Source organism: Coturnix japonica, chromosome 14 (assembly GCF_001577835.2).
Source record: "Coturnix japonica isolate 7356 chromosome 14, Coturnix japonica 2.1, whole genome shotgun sequence".
In the NCBI taxonomy this organism is placed as follows: Eukaryota; Metazoa; Chordata; class Aves; order Galliformes; family Phasianidae; genus Coturnix; species Coturnix japonica.
Window position 1 is genome coordinate 1,507,555 of NC_029529.1, and position 20,133 is coordinate 1,527,687.

The following is a 20,133-nucleotide window of genomic DNA, read 5'->3' on the forward strand; positions in this document are numbered from 1 at the left end:
TCTGTTCAGATTTCTGTCAAAGGAACATGTTGGGACCAGTACATTCTGATGATGCAGGAATCCTATTTCAAGGAACAAGTGCTGGGTAATGCTGATATGTGCAAGCACAGGCTCTTTTGGTGTGCTGGGCAGTGTGCGTATGCAGCTTTTAATGGGCAGGAGTAAATGCTAACATTTGAAAGACCAGGTCTGAAGATGGCATTTTAATTGAGCTCTTTTTCTGTGTATGACACATCTGGCAAGCATCTGGCTACAAATTATCCCACACAGCCTGTTCTTACCTTTGGGCTTTCCTGTTCTTCCTATTCGTGTAATTGCATGTGTTACCTAAGTACACTGTATACCTCAGGAAGAATGTTTATTTTTACTGTGACTGCTATTTCATTTCCGTGTGCGTGTTTCCTCAGGAGCCACACAGTAGCAGCTGGGCACAACATGTACTTCCAGCCAATTACAAGGGATGTGTGTGGCTTTAAGTCATGAGAAAACAAATATTTTGTTTACCATTTCCATGAGAATTATCTTTTGCACTGAGAACAAATGTAGTAGATCAAACCGGAATAGTCCTCTCATGCCTAAGTAAACAAAAGAAAACTTAGATGCTCAAGGAAGACCTTTGGACAATCATAGAATCATAGAATTACCCAGGCTGGAAAAGACCTCAAAGATCATCAAGTCCAACCACAGCCTAACCATAGTACCCCAACTCTAACAACACTCTGCTAAATCATGTCTCTGAGCACCACATCCAAACATCTCTTAAACACATCCAGGGATGGCAACTCAACCATCTTCCTGGGCAGCCAATTCCAGTGTTTAACTACCCTTTCTGTACAGAAGTGTTTCCTAACATCCAACCTAAACTTACCTTTGTGTAACTTGAGGCCATATTCCCTCATCCTGTCACCTGTCGCCAGTGAGAAGAGACCTGCCCCGCTCTCACTGTAAGCACCTTTCAGATACTGGAAGAGAGCAATAAGGTCTCACCTCAGCCTCCTTTTCCCCAGACTAAACAGCCCCAGCTTTCTTAGCCTCTTCTCATAGGGCTGATTCTCTAAGCCCTTCACAAGTCTTGTTGCCCTTCTCTCGACCTGCTCCAGCACCTCCATGTCTTTTTTGTACTGAGGTGCCCAAAACTGAATGCAGTACTCGAGGTGAGGCCTCACCAATGCCAAGTACAGGGGCACAATGACTTCCCTAGTCCTGCTCACACCACCATTCCTGATACAAGCCAGGATGCCATTGGCCTCCTTGGCCACCTGTGCACACTGCTGGCTCATATTCATCTGACTGTCCATCAGCACACCAAAGTCCCTTTCCATCAGGCAGCTTTCCAGCCACACCTCCCCAAGCCTGTAGGGTTGCCTGGGGTTGTTGTGTCCAAAATGCAGACCTGACACTTGACCCTATTGAAACTCTTTAGAAGACAGCATTCCAGTTCTGCCAGCATAATAGATGGAAAAAAAATGAGGAAAAAATGGAAATGCTGTCAATTAAAGAGTCATTATTGTGTTTGGAATGTGTGAGATTAAGGAAAAAAAATATTAAATCCACCTTTGTGTTATTTGATCTTTTCACTTTGCTTTGAGTTCTAGTCCCAGTTCTGAGTTTCAGTTCATCCACACTTATCAATCAGTGCAGAGTTATGATAGAAAGGTAAAGTTTAGTCACTGGGATTAGATTGCAAATGCCAAACTGTTCCATTTTGATGTAGTGATCTGTGGAGCTAACTAACAAGGAAGATAGATGGTATTTCCAGACCTGTAAGCCTACTTTCTTATGTTTTTTGGTGGCATCTGTGAGCTGGGCATCACGTCCTTAGGTAACCTGTTGACCTGTTGGTATGTAGTAGTGGTGGCTGATTTTGAAGAGCAATAGGGAAAGAGATAGTATGGTGGAAATGAATGGATAGTAATCATTGGAATGAAGAAGTTGATAGATGAGTGTGACTTGACCAAAATCAAAAAGGAGGCCTGTGGCAGAGCAGGGAACTGCTTCAGATTTTGTGAGCTCCAGAATTTGGTTTACTCTTTTACTCTTTTTTTTTTTTTTTTTTTTTTTTTTCCTTTTTAAATCGTTATTCTTTCTTGGCTGACTTTCTTTGGTGGCTTGGCAGCATCCCAGTTGTCCTTTGACAGGCATCTAAGAAATGAATAAGAAATTATATAATGGAAAAAGCAGTCAAGCATTTCAATGACAATAAAAAAGGTGTGAAAATGAAGGAAGAAAAAAAAAACAGCCAAAAAAAAAATCCCCTCTCCTATAATAAAAACATCATTATTCATGAGCCACAACTAAACTTTTCTTTTTAACATCTGATTTTTTAATGGCCTCTTTGAGAAAGAAAGGAAATAGAATCAAAGTGCAACGCAAAATGACAAGTGTTGCATTTGTTATTGGTTCCAGCTAATAAATATGAGTATTGCTGTGAGCCTCTTTCAGACTGGTGGGCATAACAACAGAAATTCCATTCAAGCTAAATGAGGGAGCAGTTAAAAACATCTTTGTTTAGTGAGGGCTGAAACAATGGAGGCTGCTGCCAAAAGCGTGAAGTGGTAAAGCACAGCAAATAAATTAGTTTGCTTGGGCTGAGGCATTTGCTTGGAATAATAAGGCAAAGTGAGAGATTTGGGTGCTGGGAATAAGGAGTAGGACCAGAAAAGTTGAGGGCATGGTCAGACCGAGCATATAACCATTGGCACTGGGTATGGCGGCAAGTAATGAGTAACTTCCATTCTTCTTGGAAGGAAATTTGGTGTTGCTCTGTAGTTATTTAAAAGGAAAAGGAAAGGAACTGTAACACCAAGATTGCATGAAAGAAGGTCTTGCCTCTGTCATCTGTTCCTCTTTCAATGTGAATGACAGCTCAGGTTTGCCTCAGTGCTGAGGTTAAAAGTGAAGTAGCGATTTGTATCTTCTGGGCTGGATTCTCAGGGAGTACAAGTTAACAGAACTTTGTGTTTTTGACCCATTATAAGGACAAGAAGTGCAGAAGGTGAGCTGATTCCCTTCTGCTTTGTTTAAGATGAATGAAATGTCGTTTGACATGGAATGGTTTCCAATTTTGATATATTTTGCTGGAAAAAAAAAAAAAAGGTTGTTGGATGAAAATAGAACTACTGGAAAGAGCTAACATTTATCCCTCATCTGACCAAACTGCAGAAAACAAGGTAATTATAGACATGTGGGGGTTGAAGAACCTTCTGAACTTTGCCATTTCTCTATAAACACTGAGCTCACTGAGACTCATCCAAGTTCTGGCTGGAAATAAACAGTGGGAATCCACAGCCTTAGTGAGGCTGAAGTGTAGAAAGTGTTTCTCTGCCTTGTTTTCAGTTCTTGCATAGGGAGGTTAAAACAGGGTGCATGGTCCCCAGCTTAGACCCATAAACCATGGCGACGATGAGTTCCACTGCTGAGCTCGGATGTCTATATTTTTTGCAGGCAACTGCTGTTAGAAATGAGCACCCTGGGGTATGTTTAGAGATGTTTGTGTGTCTTTGGAAATATTTTGAAATATTTCTGAGTTTTCCTTGGTGCTGACAGAGAGGAAACCTTGCTGGCAGCCTCAGCTGGGAAGGCCTGCTTATCGAGCTGAACTTCTTACCCCCAGCAGCAGGAGATGGGGCTGTGCAGTGGAAGTCCATTATAAAATGGTTCCCACATTTTCCATTTACTCCTTTCCTATCAGTCTTGAAATATGTGCTAAATACCAAGGGGAAAAAGCTGTAACACCACCCCTTCGGTTTTACACACTGCATCTGCCATCTGTATGGGAAGGCAGATGAGGGACCTGAGCATTCTCTAATTTTAACTCCTTTTTGCTATTTAAGGTTTGAAGAAACCATGCCCATCACTTCATTGAAATCACATGGTCTGGTAGTATCTTACAGGGAGCATTTCCAGTGGGTAAAAGAACATAGGAGGAGGTATGGAGATGTATTTACAGCCAAAGGAGAAAGAATGATATTCATGTTTGGTTTTTGAGGCTAAGAAGTTCTGTTTGACCCATGCTCTTTCTTCTTGTTAATTTGTCTAAGTGTAGGTGTATTAAAAAAACAACAACAAAACATGCATCAAAGATACCCTGTAATGTCAGGCCTGCAGCTAACCACATCTCACCTCCAGGGAAAGGATGGTTTTCCTCATCTTTCTTGTTTGTGGCCACAGAAGAGCAACTGTTCTGCTTTTGTGAGGCAGAATGTTTGGCAAGGCTTCATTTATTAAAAGCATGATTTGTTGATTTTAAACAAACAGTGCTGCAACATCTAATTCCACTCAAATACAGTAAATAAAACAGCGAAAAGTTACCTAGCTGGTGAATTGCTGGCAGATTTTAGTTTGTTGGTTGCTCTTTCACTCTTCTTCAATGGCTTTAACCCCTCTCCCTCACCCCCCCCCCCCCCCCCCCCCCCCCCCCCCCAAAAAAAAAAAAAAAAAAAAAAGGGCAAAGATAGTTCCAAAACCATGAGGCATATCTGCAGGGTATGCAATTATGCAATTAGCTCCAGACTGCAGAGAGACCCTCAGAGAATGCACTGTGCAGCTTTATCCCTCACTGCTGTCACTTCTCACTCAGTATGTGCCATATGGGAGCACTCCACAGAGATCTGTGTAGAGGTGAGCACCGTCATTTTGCAGAAGCTCACCCACTGAGCAAGATTTGACAGAAAACAACTCTTAGATTCGCAGTGTTCCATCTCAATCAGAAAATCTTCCTGTGTATTTAGTATTCTACCCATCTTTATTTGCTTCATTGAACATTGGAGTTTTGGGGAATAGGGAGATAAAATAAGCTCCGCTCTGACTTTAACCATCAAAGTCTGTTAAAATGGAGCTGTCAGAAGACTTACTTGGTTAACTCTAACTTTCCATCCATTTACTGCATGATTTGTGGTATAACTGAAGCACAGCCACATTGCCTGATCTTGCAAACATCTTGGAGATCTTGAAAGCTTCAGTGCTCCTCAGAGGAACACGTTCTGGAAGGCAAGTTTATTTGGTGAAGAGTTGCTCCACGCTTGGATGTTTATGTGTAACTTTACAGCGCATCTTGTTGGAAGGGAATGAACATAGAGCCATGACAGACTCCCTTAGCTCAACAGGTTGTGGCTTGCTGGCTGACATGACTTGTGTCTGATCTCCTTGCTCATTGAAAATAAGTAGTAAGATGCACTAGTTGATATCAGTAGGGTATGAGCTTGGGGTGGGTGTCATGTAGGAGTCATCCTCTGTCCTGAAATTTGGTTTAAACTTTCACTGTGATGACAAACACGTTCATTTACAGCCTGAAATGTTAACTGCTGTTGGCTATTCAGATATGTTTTTATACCTACTTTCTCCTACTGCATGTGCAGTTTGAAAGATGCTAATCCACACTGTAGCTACAAATACTGTTATGGCATTTCTTTAATAGCTATCCTCATTGGAGCATTCCTTGTTCCACTGCTCATAATGAGGCATGAAGGGTGGAGTTAAAGGACCACAGAGCAGCTGTCCTCATTTTAATGCCTGAACTTCAGGTGGTAACTTTCACCTCACATGGGGAAAAAAATTGTTACATAGCATCTGACTGATGACAACAAACTGCTGGGGTAGGTTTGGTGGTTAAACAAGTTCGTTAAACCAGCATTTCTGCCTAAGAAAATACGTTCAATTTTCTACCTTGATTTGTGATGAGATAGGAGACATGTGGGGACATTTGTTAATTAGAGAAATGCTGTGATTTAGCTTTGTCTTCGTTCTGACCAGTTCTTGGCTTGTCCTGATGAGCTTATGGTGCACAGACCCTTCTAACAAATACCCCCCTCGTTTTTCATGCGTTATTTACGCTGTTTCTAAAGTGCTCTCTGCAAATCCCGCTAAACCACCTTCTATGTGCTAACATTCTTTCTCTTGATCTTCTGACCTTTTTCAAACAATTTAAAAAGACACTCGTATACATCTCTTTAGCTGCGTTTTTCCGTTGATAAGAATTTTGAGTGCTCTTCTAACACTTTTCAACTTCAAAGCTCTTCAGAAATGAAGGGTCTGATCCAAAGGCTCTGTTGAAATAAATGAACAGTCTTTCTGCTGGCTTCATGGGGTCTTAAACTCTAAATTGTGCTCCTATTTTTGTCGTTTTCCCCAGTCTATTCTCTAAAGACCCGCTGTCTTTTCTACCTGCTGAAGTTTTAGGCTCCTGGTAGCAGTAACTCTTACCGTGCTCCCAGTTGGCCACGGTGTAATGAGGTTGTTTCTGACAGCATCTTTCTGTGATGCTCAGAATTAGGGTGTAAATACAGTCTCAGCAGCAGGCCTTTGTAACTAAAAGGTGTCTTTATTTGTGAGCATTAGCCTGTATTCACAGTAATTTCTCCTGATGAGATGGCATGGTGGCCTCTGTTTTGGTAAGAAAACAAGATCTCTTCTGAGTTTCAGGGTGGTTCCATGGTGGTTTCTTTAAGGCCGTCTGGTGGGCAGATAATTCCTCCTTTTCCCCTATCAACAAACTGTAATTTGACTTCTTTAAGGACTAAGGGAGACATTATCCTAGTAATGCTATGGCACAGAGCCTGAAAGCCCTTACTGCTTGCAGATTGGTGACTATCAGGGTGCAACAAGATAGGCAGAGGCTGTTCAGTTAACAGCACTGCTTCAACTGTAACAGTGCCTCTGCTTAAGCATCTTTTATAGATCCTGGTTTTCCTGCTTTTGCAATGTTGCTGCTTCCTTTGTGGCAAATTCTGCTTTTCCTGAGCTGGCAAAATGTTCCTTCTTTAGGAATGTCACCTGGTCAGATTCTCTTTCCCTCCCCTGTCACCAGGGCTTTGTTTTTGTTTCATCAGCTTTCCTATTTGTTCATTTGTTTGTTTATTTATTTGCTCCCAGTATTTGTTTTTGTCTTCTCTCTGCTTCCGTGGAGGCAGCCAACTACATGCAGGCAGGTGATCAGGAGGGACTGCTGATACCAGAAATAGTCCTCTGTCAGTCTTTTGCTGGTGTTGTCATCATTGCTTTTCCTGCAAGTCAGCTGGAGCTGTTTAGATTGCAATGTGGCACAAGGTAACAGTCAGTGTTTGCAACTTACACGTCAGAGAGCTTCAGTTGTGATTTATTTTGCTTCTGCTGGGGTTTAAGTGCACAACGAAACATGCTTCCAACACAGTGCACAAGCAGTGCTTTTGTATGCCTGTGTATGCTTCCATTCCTACCACTCATAAGCTCTTCAGCACTCTGTTTATCTGTCTGATCATTAGGTTGAGGCTTGCATTAAATTAGCCCTCAGTTCTGTTATTTTAGCACTTGACATTCTGGACTCTGCTCAGTTCACATTTTCCTTTCTCCTTGAACAGCATGACCACTTAGATCTGGTACAGCAAATGTTTGTAAACTCTCCTTGCATTGCCATTGCAATTAGACAACACTGCATCTGAATTACCTTTACTTCAGTGTAAGAATAGATTCTGCTGATGCAGCCAGCTCTTGCAAAAAAAAAAAAAAACAAAAAAAAACCCCAACAAAACAAAACAACAACAACAACAAAAACCCAAAATAACAACAAAAAACCAACAGTATTTCACTAAAGAGGTCTATTTTCATAAATTCTCACCTATTTGTTAAACACAGAGTATTGTATGAGAGGCTATGGTTCTTTGAAAGAGTTTAATGCTGTATTTTGGTTTCTTGCAACTGTCAGCTGTTTAAGGGCCTATGAGTGGAGAGCTGGTTGTTATACATCAATGCTTTGGTAGCTGAGGTTGGCAGGAAGATAATCTACATGTGAAGATGGCAGTTACCAGTGTAATTATTGGATGCTGAATGATCGTGGACCATGGATGTGTTTTACAGCCTTCACATTTTCTCTAATTCATCATAGTGACTAATCCCAAAAGCTATACATCTCATTCCTCGACCACTTTGCTCCTTGATACCCTCACAAAGAAACAGAATTTTTCTGAAGGTAATTTTCCTCCAAGAAACAACACAGACCATTCCCTTTTGGATTTCATTGGAGGCAGACATTTTTTACCCTGGTAATCTCCACAACAATTTGAAGTTTTCATATAGAAAAATGAAAGCAATTAGTTTTCCTATTAAATTCACCTTGGCATCAAGTAGCAGGTAAATGTTTTCAGTTTCCACATGCATTCAGTTGAAATGGACTTGGTAGAACAATGGAAGGAGCCTTCATGTAAAAAATAATTAAAAGATAATTGGCTCTTGTATGCTTTTAATAACTGTCTCCAGTTACTACTTCCTTTGAGGAAACAAACACACCTGTCTGATACAAATATCACTGGGCTTGCAGGGCTCACTGTGTGTATGTGTTCTGTATGATTTGTTTGGTTTTGCCTGCTTTGAGTTGATGACTGGCATTGCATTTCCATATGTTCTGTAAGTGATACCCTTGCCAACCTTGCTGTTGTAAGGCATTGGCTTTATGGTGTGTAGTTTTGTGCAGACTTGAGCAAGAATTACGTATGTTGTTGTGGAGGGTTAATAGGGCCAGAGGAAATACTGTGCATCAGATCTTACCTGGAATAAGGAGATGTGTCCAGCAGCACCTTGACAGGGTAGCTCTTTGTGCTCCCTAACATTCTTTTTACCAGCAATTACAGGCTCTCCCTTCTCTCTGGGAGAATGAGCAGGATGATGAATGTCCTGTCACAGTCCCAAATGTGAATGTGTCTCTACACGTCTTGTGAAAAGATGTATATAATCTAGTGTCTACCTTTCCACTGACCTTGTCAACCTCTCCCCCAGGGCTGCTGACCCATGAAAAGGATGTGAACAGGGAATTTCAGGCTCTTGACTCTTGTGTGGGTGTATTGCCCATGTTAAAACCTAGTCTTAAAGCGTGGTATGTGTAGGATGGGGAGCAGTAATGGTTTGACCTATAGCAGAGGTAATGGCTGGTAAGATCATGCTTCATCTTGGCAACATCACTGTGTTAGAGTGAGTGATGACCAAGTATATAACACTGAGTGAGAAGCACTTACTTGAGCTATAGCCCTTGTTCCTTCAGTGTTCTATTAGGTTGAATTTCCTTTTCTCAGACATCAGCATTATGCTTGTGTTCCCTTGTATGAAAACTAATTTTCCCTAATTAAAAGAGCTTATCATTTCCACTGGCTGGGAGACAACTGGCTGTTGATGCACAGAACACGAAGAGTATGTTGCCCTTATGTACTGAAATGGAAAGAGAGAGATGCTAAGCTTTAGAAAAACATTAAATTTAATTGGCATGGTTTTGGAAGTTAAAACAGGCCAGGTGCTTGTTGTTAGGTCATAGCTAGAGAAAAAGCCACTGCTTGTTTTTAGTGTTTGGAAGTTAATGGTATTCATATGTGTGTAAACCTGACTGGTTGAAATTAACTTCTGAAGGACAGGATGCTCTGGGGCTCAGAAGGAATGGAGACAGTCTGAGTCACTGAAGAAGGAAGCCTTGCTTCTGGAAGCTTCTGTTCTTTTCAAACTCTATTTGTCTAATGAAAACAGACCAACTTCCTACAGACTGCCCTACTTCTCCTGCAGTTTGTCTGTGGTGTGAAGGGTATGACTGTAGGCTGTTCTTCTGGCACTCTTTTACAATTGTTTGTTAATATTTAGATAAAATTTCCTTTGCTTGGGCTCAAGTCAAACTGAGCAGTCAGGGCAGGTATTTTTCAATGACTTGTATGATTACTTCTGAAGTTTTGTGCCATTTTTGAGTGTTTATAGATCTAGTGGCATGCTTGATAGAGGAATGAAAAAGGCATCTCATCTCATCATGCATTTCTTACTCTATTGAAAATAGCCCTTCTCTGTAATCCCAGCTTTACCTGGAGCACACTGCTTTCTGAAAGATCGTCTCATCCGTTATCTGACATGTGATTTTGTAGGGTCACGTGTGAAAGAGCCCCGCAAAACACATCAGACCTGTTAGGATATGATGTGACATAAGTCATAACAATTGCTACTTTTTTTGCTGCCATGCAGTGATTTTGAGGGCACTTTACCTGCCTTCCCTGTGAAGCAGCAGTTTAGCCTGCTTGCTGACAACACGCATTACTTCAGGGATTTCAAACATATCTCTCATTTCCACCCTACTTCAGGAAATCTGAAGGATTCTTACGAATTCATTTGCAGTTTGGTTTTTAGGGATTTGGTTGCACATCTATTTCTGCCTGGGAAGGTTATGTTTGTGTCAGCACATTTGTCTCGTGGAAGGTGAGCCAGTGTTCACTAGGCAGCATTATATGCCACAATTTGATTTCAGACTCCTTCAGAATGGTAAGGCAGATGGGCAGAAAGGGAAAACAAAACTCTCCCCCTCAAAAAAACCCAAAAAAACAAAAAACAAAAAACCAAACCCTACAGAACCTCTTTTTCAAAATGAATTATGTTACTTATGTACTTTTTTTTTTTAAACAAACTCTTGTGCACTGAACAAGTAGAACATGTAGCAAAGCTTTGGAAGGAGAAAGGAGCAAAACATAACAAGCTGTGTGCTTATGCTGTAAGTTTTTTGCTGCAGATTAAGAACTCCCACTTCTAAAATGCTGAACAGGTGTACAGCATCGGTTCCTAACCTAATGGGGAATCATCAAAATGCCCACTTATTCAGCATCACTCATTCAAAAAGACATCCTGTTCTTAGGATGTTCTTCTTATTATAAATTTAAACTGGGGCTCACAGTGGTGTTTTTGCACTGCCTGAAGCAATAGGGTCCTGCCCCTTCACTCTGTATGTGACACTGCAGTAAAGATAGAAATTAATGTCTTTAACAGGAAAATACAAAGAAACCCACATATTACCAGCACTATCTGCCTTCAGGGCCTTATGGCTGTATACGTATATTTAGAACAATGATGTGGAAATAAATATCAAACAATTTCACTACCATCTTTGAACACTTCAAACCATATGTAAGTAAGTTTCACCAAAATTTAGACACAAACTCATCCATCCACTCAGGGTCCTTTGATACTGGGTCCAGGGGTTCTCAAATACACTTGGGCTTTCGATCAATCTTGGCTGAGTTATGACTTTGTAGCAAAACTGCAAATCCAGATGAGCTTTGGGAAAGCCTTGGTTTCACTGTGAACGTTTTATTCAAGCCTGAAATCTGATGAGATGGAGCTTAGTGGGGAGTTTTTTCCTTCTAAAGCTTCTGATGAAAGTTATTTACTTGATCTCTTTGCAAAATCCCAGTAGGTTCTGTACTGTAACGTTCCTTTATTATTGCTCATCTCTCACCTGCAACACAACCAGAGAGGCTGCAGATTGCCTGGAGACTCCTGGAGTCAGAGAGGATGCCCTAGGCATTGTTACATGTCCTTCTTGTTGAAGGCAGGTGGTGAAGGGGAAAAACAAGAAAGAAAAGCAAGTGTAGTGTTCTCGTCAGGCAGCAATTGTGCAACATACTTCAGGGGGATTTGTAAGTGAGAAGGCAGGCCTATGTCTTTAAGCAGTTTAATTATGTCTGTGTTAATAAAGGATTTGAATGCAACTAGAGATGTTTTTTCTGTTTACAGGTCCTCTCCTGGATTGTGTTGGTGTAGTGCTTTGGATGGCTGTAAAGCCTGAACAGACACCTTCAAGTAGAGGACCAAACCAGCTTGTCTCCCCTTGGGCTTGAGTGCTGTAGGTGGGGGCTCTGGATTACGCAGGGTCAGGGCATCTCTGCTTCAAAAGCAGTATTTTGGTAGTTGCTGCAATGTGTATATTAAAAAAAAAGAGTTTTTTGGCAAATGTTGTTCTTCTAGGCCCTGATCTTTGTGCAGACAGGGTTTATTCTGGCTTCATCTCCATTTCTGGACAGCTGGTCAAGCGGTAGGTACTCAGTATCCCATAGTCAGGTACCTATTTCCCTTGATCTGTACAGGCTGGAAAAGGTGAAACTTTGTTTCCTTTTAATTGCAAAGCTGAACAGGGCTGGTTCTTGTTCTGTAGCGCATTGCTGGGCACATTTCTCTTATAATGAGCTCCATATCAGAAATAGCATACGTATCACATAACCAGATGCTTCTTTTGAACTTGGCTTTCACTGAATAGCAGTGTCTTACAAAATCCAACATGAATGTCTGGAATTTGTATCCGAAGTGACTCTAGGCAATAGTCTTTGAAATACCCTCGCTTTGAAATTTATAATAATGTAGCCTCTTTTTGAGGTCAGTCCATCCTTTGTTGACATCAAGAAGGTGAACAAAGGTGCTGTATGCAGTGGATGAATATGGCTTTAATGAAAAGGAGAAAAGTTGATGATACTTATTATCCTTTGAGATGTTTTTGAGCAGCGTCCTTGGAAACCGTATGCAAATAAAGGAACAATTTTATTGAAAGAGCTTCTTTGTGTAGACTACAAGAAAAAAAAAAAAAAAGAAAAAAAAAAAAAAGGTGGACAAAGCTGATGTTTGTGTCCTTAAAAGTAAATTCTTTGAAACAGCAAACCTGTTCCTGGGGGAAGGTACAGTAATCCTAGGTAGGAGCCTGGAAGGTCAAAACAGTTTGCAGTATGAAAATCGGCAAGGCTTTGTAAACACTATTTTATGGCAAACTTTCTAACCTTAGCAACTGATTGCTCTGGTGCTCTCAAGTTGTGTTCTGTAATTGTCTCCATTAATACTTTGATCTTTGGCCTCATGCTTGAAAAGCCTTTTAAATGACCACCAACCCAAAATGTTATTGAGCAAAAGGACTGGTTTTATTTCATATCCTTAGGCATGCAGAAACCTTGAGTTTCCTATGAAGTTTCTTTTCAATGTGAGTTTCTCAGCAGATTTCTTTTACATGAGAAACCATTTGAAAATAACTGTAGTTTGTACTTGATAAATTATTAATGTGGGAGCATTTGCTTGTTAAACAATTCTCTCTCACATTAAGAGGAGTGTTATTCTGCAGTGTACTGCAGTGTTATTTTGAGCTCTTTCTTGGAGACAATAAGTTCTTACCAGATTCAAAATTAATGCATGTGCTAATCCCTACCTTGTCGCAATTTAAGTGCCATCTCCACCCACTGATTCATTTCTGTCCACTTTTTTGTTTTATTTGGTGGTGGTTAAATTGAGAGTGGACCTATACTGCAATATCTGCACATTTGTTTTCTGTATGTGATCTTTGACACTTTGAGCCTTAGTGAAGAGCTGGCACTTCTCACACTTAGCTGCTGGGAACTACTGGCTGACATTCATTTGTCTTTGGAATACTTAACAGAAGGACTTCATTTTAAAATGGGGTTTGAAGACCTCTGAAGCTGCAAATCTAAAACCAGCCCAACTGTTAATACCACAGGACTGAAGTCAGCCCTACAGATAACCAGTAGGACTTCAGTATGAAGCTATAGTCATGTGTTTTGCATAAGGTCACATTAATTACTTCAGCAACGTTAATCCTAAATTAACAAGGCTTATATATGGCAAATGATTTATCTATATTAAAGAGGGCATACATTTCAACCCTCAAAATTAGGATGTTTGAAAGTGATATGCTGGCAGTAGAAAGGCTAGGGAAAGAAAAGATCTTATTATACATTTCCTTCCAATGAGTATTTGAAAGTCATCCTTCCTGCTCCAAATCCATGAAGTATCACAATATTTTTCTCTAAGCAGAAGTTTCTGTCTTGGCACTTTTAATCTTTTTTTATGCCATTGGTCCCTATGCCTTCTGTTCCCTAGACCCAGTTAAACATAGCTAATGAAGATTTGGGCTGTCAGTCCCGAGCTGGAAGGAAGGGAGAGCATCCTCAAAGGTGAGCTTGCTCTCTAATCTCCCTTTATAGGATGGAGGCTGAATGCAAGCAGGTAAGGGCAGTACTGAGGAATGGATTTCAGAAGCAGGAACATGGTTCCTTTTCTTCTATATTTGGGAGAATTGTATGGAGACCATGGTAGGTTACCTTGCCATGGAGCCATAGGAAACTGGAAGGTTTGTGGCCTAGTTGAGCATGAACTCAAGTCCAGAGTGAAAGCATAATGATTGTGTGTCTGATGGGTGAAAGCTCAAAGCAGAGGTCCTGATGGAGACTTTGCTCGTAACTCAGGATTTGGCCTCTTTCACCCGGTAAAGCAGAGATCTGGGAGAACCATCTCTTATTGTTAAGAACAACACGGGCAAAAACAGTAGAGAAGACCTCAGCACCATGAGTGGATGTGTGAGTGCTGTCATGCATTTGGGATTGTAATTAGAAGAGTTTTTCTCAGACCAGTGGAGCAGCAACTTCTGCAACAGCCTTCCAGAGAAATAGGGTGAAAAACCAAGCTTTTAACTTTTATTAAAGCTGACTCGAGTTAAGATGAGCTTCCTGCTGTAAAGATGAACTTACACATGTGCCTTAATAAGTTACTGGAACACCCCTAAGCCAGAATATTAGTATTGTGTGGCAGCACTTGTAAATTTTTGTCATGCTTATTACTTATTACCGTTGTATCCCAGTGAGGTCAGCATCCTATTGGTTAGATGTGCTGACAATGCAAAGAGCACTGCTGCTTTAGATTTCTTTAATTAGACAAGACAGGCCAAAGGTAGCAAAGAAAATAGCAGCAAAGAGAAACAAGGAAGTGAAGCATCTTGCCCAAGGTCACCCAGTATTCCTCATTTCTGTCTCCTGGTGTGCACATCTTTCTCTTCCTATAGTAAAAAAGGTGAATTCTGCAAGGCTTGTCTTGGTTGTTATGAGTTCTCAGGTGAGAATCCTTATCTTGCTGTTTCAGGAGCTGCTGCTCTGCTGCTACTTCTGTGGAAGAAGCATTTTCCTTAACACAACAGAAGCTGTAAAAGGTGAAGTGAAAAATGGTTGGGATACTGTAACATACACAATTAAAATCCAGCACTGTACAATGGGAGGCAGAGAATTTGCTGAATGGTGGGAAACTTTCCCTCTTGTTTTTATACATTTGAACTTGCATGCAATAACAAAGCTTGTCCTATCTGCCAAATAATTAACACAAACTGTAAAAGTAAAGAAAAGAATATATATATATATATATATATATATATATATATATATATATAACTGATTTTAGCTGAGGAAAAAACACAGCATATCTTGTTCATGCTTCTCCAATAAGAAATCATCTCCTTTTCTCTCTTAATCACAATTAGTGTCCTAACTGATTTTTCTTCTCAGTTCTTCCCACCCATAAGTGAAGGAAATCCTATAGCCTTTCAAAAAAAGAAAAAAAAAAGAAAATAAAACACACAAAAAACCTTATTAATATTAGCTGCGGTGATGTAACGTTTCTTAATATTCTCTATTCCTTAACAGAGCACCTGAGTGCAGACTTAACACAAGGACCGTGGCCACCTAGATATTAAAACACTTAACAAATTCCCTTTCTCTGGTGCAAATGCAGGCAAAGGATACAACCTTTTGGTATGGAGGAGTAATGTGGACTCCATTACACGTGGTGTGACAAGCACAGTTCAGCTTGCAAAGAAAGATTCCCATTTATTCCTTCTGATAAATGTTTTGTTTGGATATCATCGTTAGCTTAGGGTGGGCTACTGGGATTTCACGTTTTTGTAAAATGATGGGTACTTTGCATGGAGCAGTTTGTAAGCTGGTGAGTAGAAATAAAGCATTATGTCCTCTGTGATACAGAGAAGACTCTTCAGCTTTAAAAGATAGGCTCTCCCTCCTGCTTAATTACCATTATTCTTTTGCTCCCAAGATATTTCCCACACAGGTCAGAAAAATTTCATGACTTCTCCAGTGCTTGAAGCAGCTGCACTTCCTCACAACCTGCCTTACACCTCTTTTAATCAGTCTTTGAAATTAATTTTGCTTGCAAAGCCTTTTAACAAGCAGCAGCGGGAGTACGCAAGGACCTGACCTCGTACAATGCACTGCAGGGTCACCAGAGATGTAATCTTAAACAATTGGGGCTAAAAGAATGAGCTTGCTTCATTAAGAAAATGACTCTTCAAGGTTGTGAAGGGGTGGGCTCATTTCTGCTGCAGGCCTGCTGTTAGGGGCTGACACAGTGTGGGCTGTGGCTTGGCTGGTCTCTGGAATGCAGCTGAATATGGAACAGCTCACCACTGAGAGCACATTCTACTTCCCAATCCTTTGACTTCCCAGTTTTGCACTGTGACTTAAATTGATGGAGTTTTAGTCTGGATTTATCTATATTGCCATTGATTTATTTTATCCTTTATTTTTTTGGGAGCAGGAAGATTGATAATTTGTGAAGTAGTCCAGTTTGAAGTAGAGGTTTAGTCTGGTATCATTCTTGTTAATCTCTCTCATAGGAATAATTATTTTAATGCTGTGCACTGGTTTACTGATGAAATTCTGCTGAAAGCTGTGCTGTGTGCTGTGAGCTGCCTGGTGGGATGAGCAGCACGTTGTACCTGAAGAGCTGCCTCTGTTGTTTCTTCTGTAAAGTGGGGAAAATGAAGTTGCCTAATGCTATTTCAGTGCTTCTGAACATATTTTGATTTTGCTTTTGTGGGGTGTTGTCTTCAAACAAATGTGTTAGAGAGAAGTGGAGAATCTGAGGGAACTGAAATGCGTTCTGTAGGTGGGGAGTTTTTTACAAGTTGGTCAGGTGTAGGACGGAAGGAGAAGTTCTGTGAAGATTTATTCCATCACACCAGGATGTTATGCCCACCTGAGCTGCTGAAATGAGATATTACATCACATAACAGACATTCAGAACATCTTTGTGTAGTTTTCTGTGCCCATGAACGTGGCTCTTTTTTCATATCCTAAAGCTCTGCCAAACTCCCGAGCTTGCCCAGGGTAACACTCAGTGTTGACACTATGGCAAACAATCTCCCACTTTGTAATTAGAGCCAGTTTGTGTTGTAGGGGCTGTGAATGGTAGCTTGTCTGGACTTCCTGACTGTCATTTCTAAGTCTCGTGATATCTAAGTTTCTTTCCCTTTGCTGCACAAGAAATGGATTTACTGGGAATACTGACATAACATCATTGGATACCTCATTGGGCTGAACAGAGCCCCTTGGTTCTGAGTGCTATTCCAGAGATGCTCTCAGCACCTCAGAATTGTTACTCTCAGTTGCTACCTTTGCTTATAATGATCAGAATTTGTAGAGATGCAATTTTATTTTATTATTTTTTAATCAAATGAAAAGGAGCTCGGAGAGGGGGCTGGGGGCCAGCTGAAAGACTTGGCTGCTGGACTTCTTCATTTCAATACTATATGCAGGCTTCGTAGAACAGAGATCAGAAGTTCCTTGTTTATCCCCATGTAAGGGGGTCATGCTGTTTGTCCATCCAGGCTCCTGTCAGACCCTTTTCATTGGGGTTTCAGTTCAGAAGTGATTGGCACATCATGGCTCTGATGTGGAACCCAATGAAATCAAACACTGGGCAATGAGTATGTTAAGAATTCCTTGGCTCAGGTAATGCTTTTATGTGAGGCCCTCATTGTGCTGACTTTGTACTCACTGTGATGTGTATGAGAATAAATCAGTGAATGGAAGAGTGTCCGACCTTCTCCTGTTATTGCATCATGAGTGTTTTGCTGCTGGTTTCACTGGGAGAGAATAGCAGTGTGTGCCCCAGGTAGCGGCTGTGGTTTCTGGTGGCTATGAGATTCAGGGAGTACTTTGATCCCTTTGCTTGCTGTTACACTTGGCCTCAAACTAGAAAGCCCATGAGCAAAGGCCCAGTAAATTAAAAAAGAGGCTGTTCTTTTAGGGATAAGTTTGCGTGTGCCTGGCTGAAGTTAGCTGTTATCTCTGTGTAGGGGATGGCCTCACAGCAATCTGCTTATTGTGCACAAGTTCCTCTTCATTTAGCAGGGAGAATCAATTATAAAGGCAGCCAAAAGTATTACCGTGTGTCATATTAATTTAAATATTGTTTTCTGCAGTTGAAAACTTTATATTCATCAGTAACTTGTTAGATTTATCCCCCCATATCCTCCCAGTCTCTGATGCGCAAAATTATTAAGCTTAATTGGGTTTCTCTGGACACTACTCATTTCTCAAAATTTATTGCAATTATACAATGCCCATAGCTCATTTATTTTTTGTTTCCTGGTGATTAAAATTTAAGACACTGAAAAATGTTATGTATGTTTTCCTCTTCCTCAGTAATTCTTTTCTCTACCCTACATTCAAGACACTTTCTGTAGTCATGAATTATTAAAGTGGCAAAATCTGCAGGCGTTGTTAATTTATAACTAACTATAGGCAAACCGGGGCACAGGTTAGAAATGTTGAAGCATTTTTAGGTGATACCTTGGGACTCAGGGACTGAGCTATGGGGCTTCTGGCGTGAACCAGGGAAGATGGTCAAATATTCTTATGCCGGAATGTGTTTGGGGGGACCATCAGAGATCCCATCCTGCATAGGCCAGGTGTGTTCTCATGCCTGGGGGAGAGTGTTGGAGATGAAGGAGAAATGATTAATGCTATTAAAACAAATACTGGTGTTCTTAGCATTGGCAGTAGGTAGGAAGCAAGGACGTTTCTTCAGACAGACGCTCCCCTTAGGGGATGTGGCAAAACACTGCCTGTGACAGGGCAGTAATATCAATTCAGGACAATGCACAATGTGTTCATGTAATGTGTACTCAAATATGGAGACTCCTTCCCAGCTGAAGCAGCAGCAAAGCTATTCTAAGCAAACAAATGCAGTGGCTGAGCTTCATTTAGTGCTTAGTGGATGGATATCAAGTGCTGAGAGGTTGGCCTGCTTCCAGGAATCTGCACTTCTGCTTTCAGTGCTGGCAGAACGAGGGCTGCAAAAGAAACTTGCAACTGAAATGTAAAAACAATCTGTAGTTCAGCAGGCTTCTGAAACCAGCTAGAGTGAGTTAAAATGGTTGAGGGAAGTGAAGTACTTGAGGATACCACAGGGAAGTGATTGGGAACATTTGTCTCTTTGGAGCTGGGGAGCATCTCAACAGACAGGGGTGGATCAGTCAGTGCTGTTTTCTTCCTGATGCTGGTCGAGAAGCCCACAAAATTTAGTCCACAAAACTGCTGGTTGTTCTTACTGTCAGCATTAATGGAGGAAAATAAGTAAGTATGCAAACACTTATCTGTGGAGAGAGTAATGATCTTGCTCCTCTTCTCATCTATGTAGATGGGGAGAAGAAGACGGGGAGAAAGTCAAAGCAAATAGCAGTAATCCATTTGTAATTTGTGTAGGGGCCTTTCTTGTAAGTAATTCCTGGTGAAAAGGTTTGTTTGGGGCTTTTCAGGCAAAAGCTCACTCACATAGCATCCACTGGAAAACATTCCTTTTGATCAGAATGGTAAATAAGTCAGGTTTCTTATATATATATATAAGAAATACATATACGTTCTACAAAAATGTTGGCTTTCTTCTCAGGTATTTCTTTGAGTGAGTGAGAAAAATAATAAAAATGTGTTTCATTTCTGTCATGCCTCACAGCTGAAGTCCTTTAAGTGCCTTAGAGCCTGTGTGGATTTAGCTTCGCAGCATCCCTTTAGTGCTGGTAACACTCATTTCAGCATTATAGATGGGGAGGTGAGAGACGCTACTTGACATTCCCAGACCAAATCCATACGAGTGCCAATCTCCTCTCCTGGCACCATTCCCACAAGACTGTTTTTCTCCTTAGCTATAATGGGCCTTTAGCAGTGAGCTGTGTTTTCCCCTCCAGCCAGAGCACTCGAAACAGCTGAATAAAAAGTGTCTCAAAATTCAAAATTACAGCTAGGCCTGAGCTGCACAGAGTTCAGCACTCAAGCCCTGGGTGCCATCAGTGACTCTTGCAAGAGGAGGCAATCTATTCACCTGTTAGGCAGCTTTGCAGCAAGAAAAGAAAGAGGTGGATTTTGGTGATTATTTAATGTGCCACGTCCTGCCCACACTGTAGTTAAGATCCCACTGTAAATACATGCTCTGTCTGTATTCTGCCTGGAAGCTCCCTCCAAGTACTGTATTTGAAACCCAGCGTTCATTGAGTATTGTCTTTAGGAGAATGAATAAAGAAAAGAAAGGAGCTTTTCCTGATAGTCCTTCACAACAAGCACATCGGATTATGCTGGTATGCTTCAGAGTCTTCATACTCTCTGCTATTCAAAACATGAAGCAATATCCCTTGCTAGGATAGCAAGCCTACAATATGCAACACCTACTTGGTTTCAAAGATTTCCTTGTGTGTATAAGTAATAATTTAGCTCTTGTATGTTTTTTTCCTGCTCTCCTGTGGGGATTTTCTTTAAC